The sequence below is a fragment of the Patella vulgata genome, chromosome 5 (assembly GCF_932274485.2).
Source record: "Patella vulgata chromosome 5, xgPatVulg1.2, whole genome shotgun sequence".
NCBI lineage: Eukaryota > Metazoa > Mollusca > Gastropoda > Patellidae > Patella > Patella vulgata.
Genome location: NC_065883.2, coordinates 59,141,226 through 59,161,309, shown reverse-complemented (window position 1 = coordinate 59,161,309; position 20,084 = coordinate 59,141,226). Strand labels below are relative to the sequence as shown.

The 20,084-nt window shown below is 34.3% G+C and overlaps 1 protein-coding gene and 1 long non-coding RNA gene across 3 annotated transcripts in view; one reads left to right on the top strand and one right to left on the bottom strand.

Moving 5' to 3' along the window:
* The window catches only part of LOC126820741 (delta-like protein 1), an 86,316-nt gene that overhangs the window by 39,662 nt on the left and 26,570 nt on the right, over positions 1–20,084 (bottom strand). Inside the window, exon 2 of one of the 2 annotated variants that reach the window (XM_050548841.2) lies at positions 16,366–16,507. The gene's annotated coding sequence lies outside the window, so the exon portion shown is untranslated. Of the gene's footprint in view, positions 1–333; positions 355–16,365; positions 16,508–20,084 lie in introns of those variants that run through there. The other variant, XM_050548842.2, reaches the window with a different exon arrangement.
* On the top strand, positions 13,978–17,637 carry LOC126820807 (uncharacterized). Its single transcript, XR_007680154.1, has 3 exons — positions 13,978–14,074; positions 16,374–16,468; positions 17,468–17,637. It is a non-coding gene; the product is annotated as an uncharacterized LOC126820807 (long non-coding RNA).

The window sequence follows — 20,084 nt, the reverse complement described above, 5'->3', positions numbered from 1 at the left end:
CAAAAATGTATTTCAGTTATGCTGATATACAAATTTATTATAAGAAATGATCGAACTATTATCGATCAGTTTTCTTTGATTTTGTTAACCAATTTATTTTCTTTGGTTATTTAAAATCGACCATTATTTAGTTCAAAATGTATTAATATGAATAGTTTCAAGTTATATATATAAAAGATGTATAACTTTTATCATGATATATTAACCGATAAACACATAATCATAATACCCTCAAACGTACCGCAAATAAAAACAAGTGAAGCGAAACAATAGATATTGTATGTTATGATATATAAACCGTTAGAATAAACCACACTAGACTATTTTATTTACCTTATCTGCTCCAGACCGATTATATAAAACATTACAATCCAAAATACTCATTTTCGATGAAACACTTTGTCATATGTAAATGGTGATATGCATTAACACTAGTAAAGGTAAGTAACTAATCTATATGTATATATACACTCGGGTCCATCCGTATTATGTATTCATGAATTATACACCTGATTTGTCCAATAACTCGTTATACGTCAAACACAAAGCTAGGTCGTTTCTAACTTCACTTAATCTGATCCGGTCGTCTGATAAAATGACTATAGTTGTCGTCAGATCTCGTGACATGTTCCAGTCAGCGTCAAACAAACCACACGATAACTTCATCTACCGGTATCTCCGCATCTTATTCATCATCCTCGCCATCAGTTAGGAAGCATCCACAACTATATCCATCCTCGATCACCTTTACTACCAAAAATCAACACGAACCCACGTGACCGCCCTCGTCACGGGTGCGACTGATTAATAAGACAATATTTAGTTTCTGAATTTCTGCCTGCAGCCCACAATTACGGCAACATATTCCCACGCTTGTAGCAAACGCCTCTCCACTCGCGGGATTCCAACAGAAAACAATAGCGCATATGTAAAGAGATGTTCTAGAGCCGCCAATGTTTGTTCGGCCGTTTGAGGAAATACTTTGTTTCTAACAAACCAATGTAAAAATTTTATATTGGCGTGATTTTACTAGGGAAAAAAATGAATCATATCATTTTGAATGAGAAAAATACACAAGGAAAAATCTAACCATTAGGAATGGCGGGTCAACAACAAAAGATAAAACAAAACCCTTTTTTTAGACCAATAAAGCGTCGGGGTGGCATTTTACTTTTTAATCGAAATCTTAAATATAGAATGTCATGTATGCATCTGTAGAGATGATATTAAAGCCTGTGAAGTGAGCGCATGGAATTAAAACTAGATATCGTAGAAATAGAACTGACTTCAAATTATCATTACAAATGGATATTCCTGTAATAAACAGGAATTCTGCTGTATCGAACATAATCTAAATTCCAAGCTCCTGCTACACAGATAGAGAAATCTTTCTAGAAATCAAGCTATTTCATTAGACTTTCTATTTCTGGTGTTGAAATATCGGTCAGATAAGAAAGCAAAATGCAAAACTTAAGTTACAAAAGGAAGTTTATATTTGTAAATTCTGCGTGAAGTCAGTGAATGGGGTTTGTTCTACCTCTAGACAAGAATGTTTCAGTATTATTTTTAACCGTTTCTTCCCTTGAGAAAACCTGATATAAAGTTACAAGGTAAACTCTCAACAAGATAGCACATTTTATAAACATATCAAACTGCTTGGGTTAACGCGTAGCATTTTTCTCTCTCTAACCGAATACCATGGTTATCAGAACGCGGATGGATACCACGTGTCTAACTCTTAACGGTATCATTATTTTATTTAATATCGTGGCTCGTGCTAGTGTTTTTATTATATCACCGGCGCATTCTGTTTTCTGTCATAAATTTCAGACCTCCATGTTTTTATAACCCCGTGTTGGTTATATTATCAATAAACAGGGCACATACAGTAACCATTTAACTAAATACAAACAGATGAAAATAAACAACAATTCTACTCCCCGCCATCCTAAACGTCACCACTTTTTAACTCCCGTGACGGCTGTTAGCGTCGTTTGGTTCATGAAGAGCACGCGACTTGGCCACCAGGGCCTTAACATAGCCGTATTTCTGTTTATTTGATAAGAACGTGCCAAATGTACCAACAGAAGTCAACTTGGGTGTGCCGTCTGGCTAGCTCAAATCAGTTCGCGTCCCCCCACGGTCAACTTTCTCCCGCCAAAAAATAACAAAGCGCTACATATCACGACAGTAAAAGTCTTCTCGGACCTGTAGGAGCAAATATTTACTAAACGACCAAAATCCCCAATAGTAACAGTTGACGGTTCGTCTTTACAGATGTAACGAAAATATCAGGTGCGCGCGACTCCAAACAAAAGACGATTAAACTAATATAACTTAATTAACACTGAAATTCCAGGCCGTGCAGTACTTGAGGTGGGATACTTAAAACAGCAACTGCATCAATCAAATACAAACCCACATCTATCTTCATTAAATCCTAGTTTGCATAAATAAATTCCTGTTTTAATAATGATGAGAAAACACCCACACTTCCTGTGCATGTATTTTATTTCGTTTATAAAACAGTTAGCAGCCACTGTGGCTCAGTAAGTAAGGTCTTGACTTACTGGCCCGGAGCTGGAGGTCGAGATTCGTTCCGTATGGGAACTGGGTAAGTTCTCCTGGATTTTCCAGCAATGATAGTAGTTCTTGTCTACAATGACAACAGTTATTTTCCACATTCTCGAGTGAATAATCGGATTTCTCGTATGATTACTCAGGATGAAATTAAAACTTTTATCATCACTTATTTATGAGACAGAACCAATCCCTTTGTTTCACATGAAAGGAATCAACTAACTGCACACTTTCTTTGGAATTATTACTGAAAATACAATAATTCTACACAACATTATTGAATTGCGATATTTACCTTGGTCGAAAGGTGTCAGGGGCGTTAAAGGTGTTTGAGCGTTTTTAGGGAGGGGGGAATCCACATCTTGAATGAAATAGTACCAAAAACAGCTACAAAAATCAACGCCAAGAAAATACGGGTTGGCATTTGTAGTTTTTTAATATTGTCCACTATCGGAACCTAACTTAAAGGGGCATTAAATTTATAATTAATTGTGCCACTGTTGTGTTAAAATTTTAAGAAATTACTACTGGATTTTTGATTTATTTTAACTATTACAATTCGTGTCAATGTGTGAGTTTTTTCAAATTATTTTATGTGTAAAGGATGTACAAGAATGCTTTAGTGAAAATACTACAGCTATATAATATGTTTGATTTTATGAATATAAGAGAACTACTTTCTTGTCATCTCAAGGAATAATTTGAGATCATTCTAATATCGCTCCCTTCCAAATGTAAACATTCCAGTCCGGCGACTTGTGTTATTTTCTTATAACAAAATCTTCTAAACTAACTATTCTTAAAAGCTCAACTTTGAAAGGTTAGAAAAGAAGTAGTCACATCAGATTGTAGCAGAATAAGGTGTTACGACCTGCTACCCCAGTTATCTGGTCGTGCTCCTTGAACAGTTTTCGACTATTAGTTCGATTTAATACATGAACATTACAAAGACATATAAATAATTTATCTCAAAACGAAACCAGACTTATTACAAATCGGATTTTCAACACCAGTGTCTGCGATTTTTCTCAGTTTAAAACTTAACATATCCGACATTTATGTTTCTGACGACGCTTAAAGGGGAATTACGTAAGATTTAGATAAAGGGCTGGCCGTTCTCCCTATAATAGATACTGCAAAATGAATATATTGAAAATTTTATTCAAATTACTTTAGTTTGGGCGAGGTATCTATGGTTGTAGTTGCATTGATCGTAACCACTGTACTGGTCATTCGCATCTTAGCCTTGCTTCTTCATTTTTAAATTAAATCATTAAATGGCCGAACCGTTCCAATCTACCTAAAATTGAGGCCATGAGAGTTGATTATGGTCTTGTCATGTAAATAAATATCTAATTAATAATTTATAAAACATTTAAGGCATAAAGAAAGATCTGCAACCGGCAGATTTAACTTTTGCATACCTCTTCAAATAAAAGAATAATAAATCATTTATACCTAAACACCACAAAGAAACCCGTCAAGATCCGTATTTGATTCACATCACTTCTAGCCAGTCCACACCAAGTAATTATTCATGGACATACCGAATTCAAACTATTAATTATACTTATCTAATAAGATTTAACAATTACTTACCAATAAATAACACGGATATAGAACCTAGTAGGATCCGAATGTCATCGATAAGACTTTAATCTGGAGATGTTTCTTAGAACCGAACCTATACTGATTCTATCATCATCAACCTATCATTGAATGACAGATCTACACCCGTCTTATTTTCCTTCATTAAATCAATATAGATTGCTGTCTGGTTAAACTAAACAAAATCAAGCAGGGTGACTACTTATACTAATATGCGTTAAAAATGTTTTGGACCAATTCATTCTGAGGGTGTTTGGTATTCTTTGTTTTAGTTTATTCAATAAGGCACAGGGTCAGTCTGACCAATCACAATGACACGGTGGAATAATTCAACTGATGGCTGTCTGTCGAGCAGACGATAGTAGAGAATGATGATAAGTCTCGACTTGAGAATTTAATTAAAAAGAATTTTAGACATGCAAAGTCTAACGAAATTAAACACCGTTGGTTAAATATTACAAAACGAAGAGGTGTGTAAATTAATTAATAGTTTGAGAGGTGTTCTGGTGGTGATATTTTCATATTATTTCGAACTTATTAAATGTCAGGTTAAATATAATATGTCCTTAACATTATATAATAAAGAAGGGTTCGTCGACTATCTATGTAGCGAAAGACATTTCTGTTGAGATACCCCAAGACATAACTTAAAAGTCACATACAAAAATCGATAATGGTTTGCAGATTGCTTTCCGAGAGAGAGAGAGAGAGAGAGAGTGAGAGAGAGGGAGAACTGTGGTTTAATGTCCATTCGGCACAAATTATACAATTTCGGGACTAACATGTACAATCTTATTTCAATAATTCTTAGTGCGTAAAGGTCTGTATAGCAATGGGAGAATTCGGAAAAAAATCTACGATGTTGGACAAGCGATCCTACTCCTTGTCACGCACAAGCTTGGAATCGAAACCACGCAACTTGACTCAATGACAGACATTATGATCTAAAGCGCACGCGATAGACCACCCGACCACCCATCCCTGCATTCATAGAAGTATCAATTTTATTTTTTTTTAATTTTGGGAATTTCACTGTTGAATTATTTATTTTGGAATGGAGTAGCTTTATATTCTTGGGGATTACTATGGCCACATGACCATGTAAACCGGGTGTAGACAGAAGATTCTACAGAATGATATATAATGGCGTATATCCTAAGATCTAGAGAGTGATTAAACCTAATGAGTTAGATTAAATAAATTATTAAAAGTTTTAGACTATTGACTTTTCTTTGGTTACAGAAGTTTACGACATGTTTGAGTAGGTGTCGTGGTGTTGGCATGTTGATGATAACCAAACATGACACGTGATGGCATTCTACTTCAAAATATATTCTATCTTTGTCCTTAAATATATTAGCAGCATTACCTACTTTCAATTTATCAAGCATGGCTTACATCCTACGGTTTACGTTATATGAGATGAACTTGAGATACTTTATGGAAAGGCTGTAATTCCTCTTCAAATCAAATCAAAACAAATACCAGTGAATAAGATACGGCTTATAATGAAATTTCTTTTTGTGATATTGTTGAACAAGACAAAATCGTATTAACATACTTAGAGCCTGTCCTTTAAGTCGATTCAGGGTGACACGAGCCAGCGTGGACAATACTAGATGGTCAGTTATTAGCTATCAATGACTGATAGTATTTGTTTGTGGTCAATGGATGGTCGGTCCATGGTCTACTGACCATCTATTGACCATGATCAGCGATTATCTTGTAATACAATAACATATTAGTATAACGACTACAGACTGAACCTAAGGGGTTTGTAATGACGCCAAGTGGGTGTGGATTTTCAGTATTGATGACATATACGGAGTTGTTCAGTTGAGTTGTTCATCGTACGCATCTTTGTCTTTGGATACTAATAAGGGTTTTAATCATAATAACTGGTTCTTCTTCTCCTTCTTCCCGGGGGAGCTAGCGTCCGTTTCCATCTGATGTGATATCGCAGACTATAATGACTGGGTGGGGAAAAAGGAGGTGGGGCGGAGTAGAGGAACATTTACTCAGATACAATATCGTGCATCTAAACATCGGAAAACCAACTTAAAAACATCGGATAAATTGGTCGAATTTTCTTCTTTTTTCACATGCCATGGTATTGAACGAGGGTTTGAGAAGTTTGTCGCCGGGAGCAGGAAGGTGCTATTGACACAACCAATGTACAACGACAAATATTTTATTGAAAGCGCACATTCAATGTTTGATTCATTCAAAACAAATTTAAACAGACAAACATGGTAAAAATGGCCAGTGGCCTTTGACCTAGCATTGTATTTAATATTAAATCAACTTTTCACTCTTCCGTTATTTATCTTTTCAATTTATAGTCAGTTGTGGCGACGGTGGTGGTGCTCTTCTCGTCTAAAGAAAGAACGCTTTATAAATAAACATTTTAATAAATTTACCGATAAAATATTCCTGTAAATATATTGACTTAAGACCACCCTTAAAGTTTAAAAAATACACTTTATGACCTAATATTAATTCGGATTCCAAATGTCAAGGGTTCTTTTACGTGCACGCCAATGTGTACATGGGACCTTGGTTTTTCGTCCCATCAGAACGACTAGACACTGTTCCTTGTCATTCCACCGAGGATGAAGATGATGATCACGGCGGCGACGATGATGATAAAAAATGATGAAAGATGGCGATGATGATGTTGTGGAACTACGACCCACCTAACATTCTCATAAATAAAACTATAAATGGAATCTAAAAATAAATATCATTTATATAGTGTAATCCAAGCTTAACGTAAATGTGCATGAAATCAGTTTTTAATTAACTAAATCAACACAATATCCAAACATGTATTATTATGTAACAAATTTATTCAGTGCGTTAAATTAAACTAAATTCTAAAACGTGATATGCATAATCAAACCTGTTTAATCATATTTATTGAACATGCTGTTCAGTTGATAAAAATAAATTATTTTTATCCAATCTTTTTCTTCTTTTCGTTTGAACTATTATTTTACATGACACTACGTGTATCAAGTATTTGTGAGCACTTAAAGTGAACTTACCATCTATTGGGATAACTGCGAGTATCCACTTATTTCAATGGTAATGAGACCGCAATATAAGGGTGAATTTTGTCATTACAGCGGCATTTCGGTTATACAGGAATTTAAATCGACAATGATGCCGAAGATATGAAATGGTATTTATGGAACGTAGAAGCACCCAATCTTACTAGAAAAATACTGGATTCCCTGAAAAACACCCATGGAGCGCATACAGGGCAAAAATGTAAAGGTTCCTCTAACCGGCAACCCGACGCGAGAGATAAAAAACACGGAAAAAGACGTAGGCAGTGGATAATCCGAAAATGTAACTAGGCTTCGATATTTATGATAAATAAATAGCGATTAATGTGTGAAATAGCTTTATTTAACGTCCGCTTTCACCGAGGTGATATCGCAGACAGCGATTAAAGACAACATCGTCCGTCTTGTATACGCAATGAACTCTCCTCTGGCTTTGCACCCGTTGCTAGGTACCGCATCAGCCAAGTCACGAGACATAAACATGACTTCTTTTAATAGATTTTTTTTATAGCAGGGGTATTCCCTCACAAATACGATGTTTTGAGAAGGATTTGAAGCAAAATTATATAATTATTTGATTAGTCCAAATATATCATCAAATCAGAAGGTATCTTTAAAGACAACATCCAATAAACATTCTCTAAAGTTCTTTGATTTGGATTTTAAAAAGATAGGTTGCCAGGCAACGGAACATTTATAATACACTAAAATCTGATTAAGAGCAACAACTCATTAAGTAATTATCAGAAAATCATTAGAATTTGTTTGGCCCATGCTAACGTTTAGTACACAAAACATTTAATACCATGGATTTAGCTGTTCAAGTTATCGAACAGGGCGACGACATTATACGACCACATTTCAACGTGGGCGTATAAAAAATTATCAATCTGTTTAATTTGTTTTATTGATTTTGTAGATATCAGTTAAGATTTTAAAGTTTAAGCCCACATATAAAATACAGAGCCAGCGCTGAGATACAACTGATTTAGTATTTAACTGTAGACGGTTTAAGCGAAAATTAGTAAACAAAGTGACTTCGCTTAATAATGCGGAACAAAGATATCAGAACATGAGTCAACATTTACCGGTACTTAAATCAAAGCGGTTAACCTTGAAAATAGGGACTGATCGAAGCTTCGTGGTAAGAATACATTTCAACGTGTATGGACTAAAAGTCTAATACCATTATTGTGAAATATTAGACCTTTAATATTTACAGAGCTTTGTCTGATTTGTTCATGAGATTTATTTCCTGACCATCAGTTAGTATCGACTGTACTTCTTATAAAGAACTTTATTACCAAACTGGTTTTTTTTTTTATTTCTAACAAAATAAAATTTATCTGAAATAATCGACAGTTTGTCAAGATATCATATAACAATTCACACGACCCGTTTTGCATTGTGATCATTGAATCGCGTGATTTAAAAAGGTAAACCATTAATTTTCGGGGATAAGGAGGTATTTAGGGGCTGAGAAGTTACCTGCCAATAAATCTGTTCATGTATTTTTTATATAAATATGGGTATATTATTATTATTATCTATCTCCTAGATTAAGCCGCTAGTTGTTAGCAATGCTAACTTCCCACGTAGATTTGAAACGGCATTAAATGGTCTAGAAAGATAAAGTATTCTCCTTTTCGACCATTGGACACGGAAACTGTTACATGAACAAAGCTGAACTCACCACAAAGCAATCTTCCGTATTCAGTCTATAGAGAAAGAGGGAGAAATGAGGTTTAACATCCACGCGACACAAACTACATCATTTCGGGACTAACATATGGTTCAATTTTATTTTAATAATTCGCTTGCGCATATGGCGAGAAACCCCACGAGGTAGGAAGTATTCAGTGTATAACAGTGTGATATGTAGGCTTTGTGCTAAAAGTCATCTTGCCCTTCAATCTGATTAAAACACAGACGTTTCGTTTTTTATAGTTCAAAATTTCATTTTACTTGTCTTTACTACACTAGGCCATCGAAAGTATAAAAAAAACGAAACGAAATATAGATCTGTATTTTAATCAGATTGCACGCCCTTCATTGCTGTCAACAGCCGTCCAATATGTTTACCAATAAAATGGGGATATGGTTAGTGATCTGATATCTAAATGACATGGTGAAAGGCATGATAATCGTAACCATGTTGATAAGCAACTACAAGATTAAAAATAAAATGTTGCAACTTGATTATCTGAACCTGTACAAATTAACAGTTCGCCTAAACGGCATAATTGGATACCGGTACAACTTGCTGTTTTATCATTCCCTATTGTGTCACCTCGAGCCTTAAACTGACAATTTTGAAATCGATTCTGTGCAGACGAATGGGTTCTGTTTCGTAATGTAATACGCCCTGCTTTATGTTGCAAAACTCCGTCTATATATAGCACAACACAGTTCTATGGATAACAATCCCTATATTGTGTACACACGACGTTTCGACAAGATTTCACTGGTCGTTATCAAGCATGCAAATTACAAATGACACTGCAAATGACACTTCTGACACTGCAGAAACATCACTAAATTGCAAGTGATTGTCCAACGAATACATGTAACTGAAACTGACTGGAATTGTTTCAAAGCCTTTCAATTTAACAACATTTCGTCTTTAGTCAATTAGTGTACAAAGTTCGGCAATTCATCTGAACTTTAAACAAGTCGAATTGTTCATACAATGATAGAATGTGCAATTAGTTAAAACTGACTGAAAATCAAGAGACAAATTTAGTAAAAATTTAAGTGGGATTTATCATGTATTTACACTCCCGTTACTTATTCTATGACTAAACACATGTTTTACACATGTTAAATTCCCAATTTACCACACTGCGCTTTGCCTAAATAGAAAATAAATATAACAATGTCTATCTAATGATACAAACAAACATAGGTATAAAGATGCTACTTCCTCTAAATCTACCCTTTTTATCCACCTTTACTATTGGTTATATCTCGTCAGAGTGTAATGTAACATTTTCTATCATTGGTTGAAATCTAAGCAGTGAGGAACAACATGGACGGAAATATAATTCAATAGGGTTTGTTAAACTGTGATTTAATTATGGTTTTTGTTTTGTGACCTGCGTAGTTTGTCAGAATGGCAACTTTCATGTAAACAATATAAGTACCAACGTTGGTATCTGCAGATTGGGATCACGGTGTTGAAGCTATTGATAACGACGATGATGACTATGATGCTTTTGCTGTTGATGACGAGTATAATGATGGCTACTTAAGGTGCTTATTTTTCAGCTGATGCTGATTATGATGATTGATACTGCACAACGATGACAGTGACGACGAAAATCATTCTAATAAATTATTATGACCAGAACGATGATCACGAGGTAGACAAGGTAGCTGTTTGAATATAAAGATGATTTAGATGCTATGGCGAGAAAATGGTTGGCTGGTGACGTTGTCTGTGGTCTGTCTTTTGTCTGTGGTTTAAATTGTGAAAAGGGGCCTATAGGCCTATGCTTTAAGGGCAGGTGATCATTTTAGCCTTGTTCGTTAGCTTTCAAACACCTGATCAGTCACACTAAGTCCAATAAATGATTATATTTACAAAATAAGATAAATGCACAAAGAGATCCCGAAGAGAACGAAAAATAACGAGTTTTGTGTGAGAATATATAACATTATAAAGGTGAAAGTACCAAGGATATCTCTAACGGTAATCTTGATCGATGTTAGGGCGACACCTGGTGATAGAACGTGTGATATAGGACAGGTAATCCTGCTTGTCCTGTTAACAAATCACAAGATATATTGACCGGATTAAAAAACGTATTAACCTAAATTAGCAGACCAAAAATGACATCTATTAAAAACAAGGAACTTCCATTACCCTTTGATTTGTAGGCTATAAAACCACCGTTATAACAAGTATAAACTTAATATTGCCACTTACATTTGAGCAGAAAAATAGCCAGTGTTAAGGAGTTCACTTAACACATTTGCTAACAAAAGTTTGTTATATCCGACCGGGATGTGCTCGGTGGGAAGAAGAATTGGCGTAATATAAAAGTTCGGGACTTTGTATATTGACGAGATTCCATAGAACTTGCAATTAATTTATAATATATCCACCAAACGGTCAGGTATTTTAAATCCAAACCATTCCTTGTAAAAATAAAATTGTGGCCATAGTTTCCTGGGGGGTTTTCACTAAAAGATCAAAGGAAGGAAGGTGGGACTTTAAATAATGGCGATAGATCTGAGATCTGAAGTCAATATTGAATTTGTGGGCATAAGTAAAAGTCAAATATTGACCTGTATATTACGTAATTAAGGCGTTGAACAGTTTTGGGTAGTTGGACGTATAAGGAAGAACAATTCGTGTAGGAACATTCTCAAATCAGATGATATAGTAAAAACATTGTTTGTATAACTGCAGTTGGAATACTTGACATGTCGACGATTCGCCAAAATCATGATGAATTCAAAGTTGCAGTGACCTTTTAATTAAACAGGGCACGTTTATGGGAGTTTTTACGGCGACATTTTGTGTACATTTATGCATATTTGTACAAAATAAAAGTGATTGAGCCAACGATTCTCCAGCAGGTGAATACGTTATACCGCGAAACTTGCGCTTCTGAAATCCAAGTCCAAATTCTCGCTTTATTAACTACTGTCAGTAACACTTTATACCACAAGTAGAAATGACACTTGCGTCCACGTGAGCTACATAATGTTATGGACACCATCGATCACTATATATACCAAGAATTTTCTTTTCAGAAGTATACAATATAGATAAACTTCAATTGTAAGATATCTAAGGATATGTTGTAAGCAAGTACGTGTAGGTTGAATGAAATCGTTCCGAAGTACGAAATAAACTGTTCACTCTATGTAGACTGAATAACCCCAAACATCAAGTTCTTTACTTATTCTATTGTTAGAGAGAGAGAGAGAGAGAGGGGGGGGGGCTAGCTGGTCAGTCAGCTCTGGCTTACAGTCGTGGGTTCGACCCCTTGAAGATACGGGGACCTTCTCAACCTCGTCTCTGCTCATATCAAAGACCTCTGTGCATGGTTTGAAGCGGACGTTAAATCCCTATGAAAGACAGGGAGGGAGGGGGAGGTAACTAAGTATTTTCGGAACTGAAATGGTATATCTTTATGTCAGTAACCCGGAAAGCAGAGACGAGGCGAGGCTGGTACAATACATGGCTCCTACCGGACCCATTTTTTCTTAAAACATGCATGCATTTAGTTTTTTTTATAGGGCATTCTTTAAAAGCAAATTAATATTTAAGAACGTGGGGTACCGTTGCAGTCTATATTTTTTAAAAGAAAGCGGGATATTGGCGGGGAAATAAATTTTCAACTAATACTGTACATAAAGCATAAATTAAATATTCTTATGTGTATACTATTAAGACATTCCAGTAGTCATTCAGTATCGCAATGAACAAAACAGAACAACAATTCAATCGATATCCAACGGATATGAATTAAAGTATGAATTACCGGTAAAATTCTTACCTGTTCCTTTACATAAGGTTTCTGAATATATGTTTTGTTTAAATCCAGTTTAATATTCCTTAGAATTAATACATATTATATTATAGTTATTATTGTTCTCACTCAATGCTGGTATTGATGGATATAATAGATAAATTACCTATGTTTATTAATTGAAACCTACATTGACCTATGTCTAATTTAATTATAGTAATATACGTCATCTAGATTGTTACTAGTGATCTGTTCTCACGCTCTATGTATATAATAGGTAAGTATTTGTTTGTAAAGACCTATATATAGACTAAACACCTTGGACTCGAACCTCTAAACTATTGCTTAAAGGTGCGCAATCATGTTAATAATAACTGCATATATCCTGCTTGAAATAGACATTTGAACAGACGGGGAACTCCAAATCCATGCCACATCCCCACCCACCTTGCATGTAACGCGTCAATTTCAAGAACTAGATTAAGGTTGGGAGTATGAAGGGCACCCACTCCCCCAAATCCATATTCAGGATTTAAAAAGAACTGCACAATCAGAACATTTTTGAGATTTTTATTAATTTATATTATTATTTAAAAAAAAAACCCAACCCTGAACGGTCAGAACATTTTTGAGATTTGTATTAATTTACATTATTAATTCAAAGAATTTATTCTGGCGCTGTATTAATTGGCATGACCATATGGCATGACCATCAACGTATTAAAGCAATGTTCAAAACCATATTGTGGATTGGGTGGACCAATGTATAGACCACAGAGGAACTGACTGGTTAGGGTTGAAAACCTCTTTTGCAAAAAACTTCGGTGTTTAGTATGCGATATCACCCTGGTGGAAGCGGACGTTAGTTAAATCTATTTAAACAAATGTCAGTGACGCTGACCGAAACGTCGCACCTCCCTTTAAACTGGTGGGAAAGACCACTTTGAGTTCAACATCATTTAAAACACGTACAGTCACACCCAGAAAATGACCAAGTTTAAACCATGATAAAAAAATTCTTTAGCATGTCATGTGAAACAATGATGTAGGTCTGATATACTAAGTGAATTTATTATCACCATGTTTTGTGTTTTATAAAATAAAAGTAGTGAAAAAAACTCAACATATCTCACGGTCTTCGAGTGTCACATGGTCGGTTATTCCCGCTTTTTTTAGACATGATGTAAGCTTCGAGAAAAAAGCTGTGGGAACCTGATGACACATTCTGATTCGGGAATATTTTTCAGCGCCTGGACATGAAATCAAATGTTGTGTTGCGTTACTATGTGTTACAGTTACACGATCGTTTTAAAAAGTATGGGATTAGCCTATGTAAGTTGTGTAATTTAATGTTAACCAATTGTAAAAGACGTTTGACACTTCAAGGACAAAGGAGGCGCAATAATTTGTAAATTTGTAAATGCCCCAGCTATTGTCTACGATATCAACCTCGGTGGAAGCGGACGTTAAGACCTACAGGAAAGAGGCTGTTGTCTGAGAATAGTTTAGTACAGGCAACTGTCTTAATGGAAACTGTTATGTTTTAAAAGATAACGAAATACTCTTGGTATCCTATAAATATTAATTCTACTTTTCGTGAGAAATATAATATGGTAGTGCCTGTTAATGCAACCATACTATGCGGAATCTAGACCTTGCTAGAAAAAGGGGAAAATAACAAAATGAAATGAGTTTAACGTCCTACAGGGAAAATAACAAAACAGAGAGCTATCAACAGCTTTGATTAAATGTGGCATTTGCAAGAAGGAACAATTACAGAATATGTCAATTATAGAATATGTCAACAATTAAAAACCTATCAATAGAGTCAAAATCCAAAGGTGTAGATATAAAACCAAAACATGAAGAGGGTTTTTATTGACCATTCGCATCCCAACATTTTGCCCCTACCACCACCCCAAAGTACAGGTAGAAAGCTGATCAGTATTCTGTTTGTCTTGAGATCTTTGACCAGGGCAATTTATACAATACTGAAACTACTAGTAGTAGCTTTTTTCAATAAGCCCTATATGCATATGTAAATCAACATGGTTATTGGACTATAAAAATATGAAGTAAGCTAAAGGACTCTAATAACAGACTTTTTCCCAAACTGATCAGCAGTGATTATTCACTAGGCCATTACAATCACTGATAGGGATGACATCGGTGTGGCTTAATGAGCTTGCGATATTAACTTTTTTTGAAGTATTAGAAAAATAAATAAAGGTATTTGAAGTATATCTTGATAAAAATATTTCCTATTAGTGTAAATGCGTACATATATAAAATGAGTAAAAGGCCCCATTCTACTCGGACCAGTTAAAGGACAATATTGGTGTCAGTCATTATCACATATGTGATAGAACTGGTTAAACACATTCTAAATATAATTTTAATACAGAGATCATTGCTATTATAAATGTGTATTGAAGATTTCAAGAAACATAAGTGACGAAAGCAAAAGGAAAACAACAACATCTTAGGTAAACAATGCACGCGCCATAGAGCCAATGATGGACGCACAGTGATGTGACGTCATACTTGAACTTATAAAGGTCAGTCATCTAATACAGAGGTATAAGAAGCCTTTCAGATTGACTTTTTCCTATACCCCATTATATACTCAACAGTATTGACCCATTGGTAATCACTGAATCAGCCCACACAGAAAAATCAGAATTATAACATGAACAATTATGTGAATAGTGAATACAATAGCCACATCTTTATATAGGTGCTTATATTTTGACAATAAAACCTTCCTGAAAATCAATGTTTACTACCGAATTTTCCAATATGCACCTTTAAAGTAAATATTGGGATTTTTTTTTCGAAGGGGTTGCTATGTAGTGGTAATTAAACAACTAAGTAATCGATTCAAATCCTGATCACCTGATGAACTAAGCCTGTCTGCTAAGGCGCTAAGCAATTTTAGTGCATGTCTGGCACTTTAATACAGGCTATAACAACAGCCTATAATAAATTTCAGTGAATGGAATGGACAAACTCAAAGAAAAAAAGACTGGTAAACTTAATTTACGTGTTTATTAAACATACATTATGCAAGAGCTAAATCTGCCTATTGCAGCTCTTTCTTTAGGCCTATCAAAATTATTAATTAGACATCAATTAACTTATCCAGACCATAATCAACTCTGGATGTCAATGCTAGCCTGCGATATTTACTGGATTACAATTAGGATCCGATTTGCTGCTCAACTTTCATTCATGATTTATTCATGAAATGGATAATTGAGACTATGTTTTTTATCGTACCGACTTTTGTAATGATGATCGAGGCTAGGCCGAAAATTCAATCGCTAAAATCTTGGTTCAGAGTGGATCAATTTGACTGAAATTTTCAGCAAATTCCCTTTACATTATTTAGTTTTTAACTATTATATTGAGAACTGCCAGCTCTTGATCTAATCTCCCATAATGTATCTTTTAATTTGTCAATTATAAAGTTGATATTCTCCCAAAACTATTATCTGCTCGACTAGATAAGGTTCGTCAAAAAGTAGATTCTCAGCCAATATTTTTCTTGACGGCAATAACATTTAGTTTTAAACAGTTAAGAATTATTACCAAGTCTTCAATTAAAAAGTAATTTGTCTTACCTTTGTAGATATTAAAATAAGAAGGATGATTGAAGACAAAGAGGTTGAAATCTGCTAAAATCCATCTTAATAAGACGAGTATAGAGAGCATCCCAATATAGATGTAAGTAAAATATCCTTTAATCTAGTCACTCACTTTACTCTGAAATGCAGAAAAAAAACCTCAGTTATTTATATACTATATATCATACCTATCACAGGTTCTTATACTTCTATATATTCCATACATATTTGACCGGATTGTACTCAATGATGTCATTATATCAGGAAAACAAGTTCAAACTGCAGAATTAACAAAATTCTAAAAAGTGAACAAGGGCAGTAGCTTCAGAAGTATTTATCAGAAATTGTTTAAATTCAAAAGGTTTCTTCATCTCTGAAAATTTAAAATTCTAAAAAGTGAATAAGGACAGTAGCTTCAGAAGTATTTATCAGAAATTGTTTAAATTCAAAAGGTTTTTTTATCTCTGAAAATTTAAAATTCTAAAAAGTGAACAAGGACAGTAGCTTCAGAAGTATTTATCAGAAATTGCTTAAATTCAAAAGGTCTTTTCATCTCTGAAAATTTAAAATTCTAAAAAGTGAACAAGGGCAGTAGCTTCGGAAGTATTTTAAAAGGTTTTTTCATCTCTGAAAATTTAAAATTGTGAATCTTTTTTCCCTGACATTGGTAACTGGAAACTAAAATTTTCCAATTTTGAAGACTTCGCATGGGCAAGATGGTAGAAAGGCTTCTGCAGCCTAATCATTTACCCTTCTGAAATAAAGTTATTATTATTATTTTGGTTCTGCCATGTTCAGAGTTCTCAAACTAACTTTATCCTCTAAGTCACACCCACTTTTCAATTAACGCCTATGCAAAACTTGCACCGAAATCCATTTCCTTCCATAATCCCACATGAAAGAATTTCTGATTTAGGATGCATGCATATGGAAAGTAAAATTTACCATTTATCACAGGTACCAAAACTCTGAACAACAATTAGTTAATGTCTGTCTGTGTACTCATAGACCTAACAATCAACGTATGCCACCATCCTCCTATATGTTCTTCAAACAACTGAATGTATTACCTAATATAAAAAACAACCATTTCTTACAGCTTCAGTGTGGTAGACTTTTTTCTCAGGACATTACATGTGTTCTAAGAATAGACAGTAATTCAATCTGATGCTGATTTTGGTAAAATTCTTTATAACTGTAACCGTGGGAGATTATAAGAAGGTGATTGGAGTTGTTTACATAAGGATCCCCAATAGTTGGCTGTACGTAATATCATTTGAATAAAATTGAAATATGAAATTTTGTAAATGGTTATTCCTAAGTTGAATAAAACTGAACCTGACTGTTTTTAATTATCTAGCATAAAGTGTTTTGATGATCCATGCCCAAATTTTTCCTTCAAACTTGCTAGGATTATTAGACTAGTCCCAAGGAGTAACTATTGTTGAGTAACAATTTCTTACACGCCACTGTCTCTGAAATATTGTGAATGCTCAACTGAGGCCCGTAGCCAGCTTGCTGACTGCGGAGGGCAGTGAAGTTTTTAGGGGATGGGAGCACAGTCGACAGTAAGTAGGTATTTTAGAAATTTTGGGGTTTTTTTTGGGGGGGGGGGGGGCTAGCCTGGCTCTACTGGTCAGAGTCGGCAGTTTTATTTGTTGAAACTTGATGGGATTTTGGGTAGGAATTAGGAGGAACTCTATTAAAGTTTTAAAGTTCAGAGCCTATAGGTAAAACTAGTTACTAGTGACTGAATTTGATGGAAGCCTGGATCACCAAAATGCTGATGGCCATATGTTTCATTGCTTGGTAAGCTTTCGTTGAAAAGGGGTTTTAACCAATGCAGTGGCACTCATAAATACGCTACAAATGTATCCTGGAGTAGAATTTTATTTTTTATTGTAAACCAATTCTGATAATTAAAAATTACAACTAGAGAAATGAGCCACGATAGTATATCATCATCTATTTTATAAGATGATTAATCTTTAATTAACCCATGTCAAAGGATGTAGAAATAATTACGAATTACAGTTATTTAAAGATACATTATGGGAGATTCGGTAACGAGTTGGCAGTTCTCACTATAATAGTTAAAAACTAGATAATGAAGAAGTCAATTTGGTGATAATTTCATTCAAATTGATCCACTATGAACCGAGAACTAAGCGACTAAAATTCCCATAAGCCTCGGTCATCATTACTAAAGTCAGCACGATAAACAGGGTAGTCTTGATTATCCATTTAATCGTTTAATAGAGAAGGAAAGTTTTGCAGTAAATCGGCTTACAATCCACTAAAGATCGCAGGTTAGCGCAGCCATCTAGAGTTGATTATGGCCTGGATAGGTTAATTAATGTCTAATTAATAATTTAGATAACATTTCAGGCCCAAAGAAAGACCTGAAATAGGCAGATGTAGCTCTTGCATAATGCATGTGTAAAGAACAAGCACTGCATTTCAGTTTAATAAAAAAAAAACAAACAGAAACTTGGTAAGAGTCATCAATATAGAAGAATAAAGTTATTTTCTCCCAAATGGAGAATATAAATTTTTTTTTTGCAAAACTATTTTTCTTTTAAGATGTACAAGGGAGCTAACTCGGAGAGTGATCAGGTTAATGTAGAACTCTCTACATTTGTTATTGGGGTCTTGTATACAAAATCTCTAATTGTTAGTCTAAAGAGCACTAGATAAACTAATTCTTGATATACAAAAACTCTGTAAACATTGTTATTGATACCAAAGGAATTTTGCACATGGTTAGTAAGTACAATAAACAAATGGATATAAAAAGTACAAATAGTCAAAAAAACATGACACTTCTCCTTTAAATAAAAAAAATATATTAAAGAAAGCACTTTATGTTTGTATAAATATTAAATGTTATATATGTGACGTTATCTTCTTTAATGTTAAAAACTGCTATTGCTGATGTTCTATATCTTTACACATCTTCTATACAGACACATTACTGTCAAACTGTCATTTATCACATGCAACTGTTGCACATGCATTAATACAAATCTTCAAAGAAATAGACACAACTTCATGCTTTGAAAGAGAGAAAACAAGTAGACCCATAATCAGGGTTGTGTACTCCAGTGTTTCATGAGGTTACATATTGGGTTGAGTTGATCAGACTATTTGAGAAATGTATTCAGTTTGCTTTACAGATTGGTAATCCAAAACAGCAGCCATTCCATCATAAAATCAAACATTGAATATCTCTATAACACTACACCCCATTGTTCCACCACAAAATTGACGGAATATTTTGACATTTGGCATGTCAAGTCATCTTTTGTATTTTTTCGTTTGTTATCCTGAATCATGCACAAACAATCCAAGAAATTACTGGGGTCTTTAAGGCTCCTCTCCCGTTAAAATTCATCATAAATTAAAGCTTTTGTTGTCTGATTATTAGAAAGCAGAAGTCTTTTTCAATTTCTGCCACGTGTTAAAGGTGTTCTTTAAAATTTCAGATGAAATTAGAATGAATTATTTCAGTTTATTTTTTATGTCTCACATCCCATCTGAAGAATAGGCCATTGTTTTATTTTTTTCTTTTGATCCATCAGCCAAGAAGTCCTTTGCTGTTATTGTTCTAGTAAAAAAACAAATAATGAAATATATTTAAGATCACCTCTGGCTTCTTAAAAAATATTTCATAACTTGCATATTTAAAGGGTTAAAGTTTGACTAAGATAATTAAA